The 4427-nt window shown below is 58.1% G+C and overlaps 1 pseudogene; it reads left to right on the top strand.

Annotated features, from left to right (window-relative positions):
- The first annotated feature begins 3267 nt into the window (after positions 1-3267).
- LOC137652584 (5S ribosomal RNA) lies at positions 3268-3385 on the top strand (annotated as a pseudogene).
- Positions 3386-4427: the final 1042 nt, after the last annotated feature.

Below are 4427 nucleotides of genomic sequence, written 5' to 3'. Positions count from 1 at the left end.
AGGGTTGCCTCCCACGGGGGTGCTTCCCTTGCGTGTCAGGGTTCCCCTGCGTGCCCTTCTGCAGTGTTCTCTCCTGCTCAGTGTTAGCGCACAGGCGCTCTCCTGCTCAGTGTTAGTGCACAGGCGCTCTCCTGCTCATCAGCGTTTTCCGGATCGCTAGCGCTCTCCTGTTCGCCAGCGCTCTCCTGTTCGTCAGCGCTCTCCTGATGATCGTCGCTGCTGTTCCTGTTGGTTCCTGTCACGCGCCCTGTGCTGCCACGTTCGCCCGCGCAATCTAGAACTTTGGTTCAGGTCTTGGACAAGGACTCTTCTTCTACGCACAGGATTCCACGCGTTGCATTCTGCTCGCCAGCGATCACCAGCTCGCCAGCGACCACAGACGCGTCAACGTTCGCCTGCTCGTCAGCGTTCTTCTGCGCGTCAACGATCGCCATCGATCTGCCATGCGTGTCAGATCCCCTGGACACCATCGGTAGCGATCTAGCGTTCGCCTGCTGTGGACCACGATCTCCGGTAGCTGAGTCTTGCCGTAGATCTTCCTCCTGCTCGCCAGCGCTCACCTTTACTTCTGTCCTTCTGTGCGCCAGCTTTCTTCAATCGCCAGCGCACTTTTGCGCGCCCTTTCCTGCCACGCACCAATGGGCGCCAACGGTTTTTCCCGACCATCCAGGATCGCCTGATTAATAGCTTGCTTCAGCGCTCACCTTCCTGATGCACCTGCGCGCCTTCTGTTTAGCGCGATGCGCGCTAACCATCCCTAGTCTCTTACGCATTAGTGATCGCCTGCGCGCTAGCGTTTTGTTAACGCACCACCGCGCCGTCGCTTGCCAACGTGCCATCGCTTGCCGACGCGCCATCGCTTGCCAACGCGCCATCGCTTGCCAACGCGCCATCGCTTGCCAACGCGCCTTCACTCGCCTACGGGCCATCGTTAGCCAAGACGCGCCATCACTCGTCAACGCGCCATCGCCCGCCTACGCGCCATCGGTCTCCCGACCGCCTGCGCTCACCCGCGCGCCCACGTGCCTGCGCGACCATACGCCCATGTGCTCGCGCGACCGCTCGCCCGCACGCCCGCTCGCCCGCACGCCCGCGCGCCCACGCACATGCGCTCCAATGTTCGCGTTTTGTTAACGCACCACCGTGCCGTCGCTTGCCAATGCGCCATCGCTTGCCAACGCGCCTTCACTCGCCTACGGGCCATCGTTCGCCAAGACGCGCCATCACTCGTCAACGCGCCATCGCCCGCCTACGCGCCATCGCCCGCCTGCGCTCACCCGCGCGCCCACGTTCCTGCGCGACCATACGCCCATGTGCTCGCGCGACCGCATGCCCGCGCCTACGCGCATGCGCGCCCACGCACATGCGCTCCAATGTTCGCCCGCGCGCGAACCAACGGTATTCCATCGCGCGGACCAACGGTGTTCTGTCGCGCGAACCGACGGTGTTCCGTCGTGCGATCCGACGGTGTTCCATCGCGCGAACGTCGGCTCGATTCCGGCAGTATCCATTGCTTGCCTACGGGTCATCGCTCACCTGTGAACTTTCGTATTCCGACCACCAGCTCTCGCCCTTCCTACCACGCTCGCCCTTCCTACCACGCTCGCCCTCCTTCTGCGCTCCCTCGCGCACTTTTGTCTGCGCTCCTGCGTGCCCGCGCATGGGCGCTTCCACGTTCGGCCACGCGCAAACCATTGATTTACCATCGCGCGAGCGCCAGGGTGATTGCGACCGTGATTCCCGTCGGGGTTTCGCAACATGGCCAGGCAGGCGAGTCTTCTGGAGCGTATTTCCAGAACACGGTCTTCACCCCGTAAACGCAGAGCATGGCACATGCAAGAGCAGGAAGAATCTTCAGGGAGGTCTGAGCAACATTCTTCTTTCCAGAACCTGGGTTAGCCCTTCCTCATCATTCCCTGGAAGGGTCTTGCCAGGGAGCTTTCCGTTTGAGATTTCTCCGTCGGGCAAGGGGTGACTGGTTTAGCCCTTCCTCTTCTCCATCTCGTGGAAGGGGCTTACCAGGTCCTTTCCCTCCTCGGTTGCGACCCGAGGTTTTGTACAAGGAAGCTCCAGAAAGGTCATGGGTACTTTCCGCCTCTCGGGCTCAAGCACCTTGGCGTTTCGTCGCCAAGTTTCGAACTTGCGTCTAGACGCAGTGACCGAGGGCTTCCTTTCGAGTGTCTCCTCCATGAATGTCGACAAGCTCAGACACTCTTCCATCCTTGGGAAGAGCTTGTTTGTGCCCAAGGACAGGGACATGGACAGCGGTTGTGCGGAGGAAGTCGACTTCCGTTTTCACTCCACCAAGGCGCTTTCTTCCAGACCCTGCAGGCCTCCAGCGCCTCTTCTTTCAGCCTCGTCAGCCTAAGTTATCGGACCGGCTACGGCAGCTAAGACAAGGTGTCCAATAGCAGTCCCCTCCTGTCAGGGACAGGTAGCACGGGAAGCTCTCCTGGGGGGGCATAATCCTAGAGGGAGCGGCAGAGTTCACAAACTCTAGGATTGGCAACCCTCCCTTGCAGGTCTCACGCTGGGAGGATGCCTAAGGTTACTCATCCGGATAACAGCTTCCCGATGCCGATTCCTGCACGATCTCCGTGATCAGCCAAGGATATCGCGCCTCGCTCTTACCATCTCTCCGTCTTTGTCAGGGAATTCAGTGTCACTGAACCTCTATGCCATGGGGTCGGCAAGAGTTTAGCCCGTTTGGGCAGAATGATCCATGCCTTAGGAGAAGGTCCTCCATAGGATCGTCGACGGCTTCACCCCCCGGCTTCTTCAGTCGATCCTTTCTCGTAGGAAAGCATCTGAGACGGGAATTCCGTAGTCGACCTCTCAGCTCTGTTCAAGTTTGTCGAACAAACTTCGTCCAGAGTGGAACAGCAGAATCGATCAGACTGGTAACGAGGCGGCGGGACTCCTTAGGCCCTGGATCGGAAGGACGGGTACTTCCAGTTTCCATTCCATCCATCTTCCAGGAAGCTCTTGGAATTCAGCCTAGACTTAAGATGCGGTGTGGCTATCCCGCCGCGGTATCGCAGGTTTTTCCCCAAAGAACTCTCCCTGCTTTAATCATGGCCGCTCAGGAGCAGGCTTCCACGTCCTTCGCCTTTTGGAGGTCTGGTCAACTCCGGTAGGCTCGGGTTCGACCTCCTTCAATGCTTGGACAAGCTTCCGGGTCCTCACCATGAGTGAGGGATCATGGTAATTTGCTAGGAGCCTTCTCTACTTCTGCCTCAACACTCGAGTATCTAGCCATGATATTGAGTCAACGGCCTTACCACGTTGGAAACACCGCTTCTCGTCCGATCAGCGAAGTTAAGCAACGTTGGGCTGGTCAGTACTTGGATGGGTGACCTCCTGGGTACGCCAGATGCTGTTGCCTCCTTCTCCGAGCCTTCCCTTCAGTTGACTGTGGCAAGGTTGAGGAGAGTCGCAGTACCTGTTCTCAGTCAAGCAGAGCTTTCAGCCCTACCTTGGAACGTTTCCTGGGTCTCTTTTCCTCATTGACCCGTCTAAAGTCCCGAACGGTCGCCTCAGGATAAGTTCCCTGTGGGGCGGTCCAAGTTCTGGTGGTATCAAAGCAACGATTAACCGGACTCTCTGGCCCCTAGGGGACCAGCGGAACGTTTAGACCTGCAATGGGTGTTGACCTATGGAACCTCTTGATGGGAGTGGATATTCTCGTCCTTTCCCCACATTTTGATGCTGTTCTCGGACTCGTCAAAGAAAAGGGGGGGGGGGGGGGGCGCATGTTCCGGTTCAGGCCTATGGTCAGGACCTGAAGGATACCTCTCCATCATTCAGGCAGGCTTAGGGGCCGTAGTCTGGCCCCTCTACAGATCCTACAGTTCCTGCCGAGTCGCTCCGTGCACGACGACTTCATGGTACTGGCGTATTCCAACCAGCAAGGGACGCATTTTCATACCTTCGCATCTTGCAGTAGAGATACTGAGATGATCCGAGGTCCTCTCTATACCACTATCGGCTCGCTCATTCCGGGCAGAGGAATGTTCTCTCCGACTATCTGGGTAGAGCCTCGCAGATAGAGGGTACCTCGGGGTCTTTGGCCTTTAGTAGCCGGCAAGTCCTGGCCTGGGGGACCTGATCGCGACAGCCTGGAACTTCAAGCTTCCGCTGTTCTTTCCCCCAGTCTCAGACCCCAAGACTCTTTGGCAAATGCTTTCCGGTGATGGTGGGACAACATCGACGCCTGCGTCTTTCCACCATTGTTGTCTGTTGATAATGGGTCTCAACAAGACCAGGTTGTCTGTCAACCTTTCGGTGGCCCTGAGAGCTCCACTGTGACTATACGCGGAACGGTTTCCGGACCCTCTGCTTCCCCTGACGGAACTCCCGGGAGAGCTTCTCACACGGCACAGGCTACTCTAACAACCACACTACAACATCTTTCACGAGCCATGGCA

Source organism: Palaemon carinicauda, chromosome 13 (genome assembly GCF_036898095.1).
Source record: "Palaemon carinicauda isolate YSFRI2023 chromosome 13, ASM3689809v2, whole genome shotgun sequence".
Taxonomy (NCBI): domain Eukaryota; kingdom Metazoa; phylum Arthropoda; class Malacostraca; order Decapoda; family Palaemonidae; genus Palaemon; species Palaemon carinicauda.
Note: the sequence above shows the minus strand (reverse complement) of the source record. Positions and strands in the feature narration are given on the sequence as shown.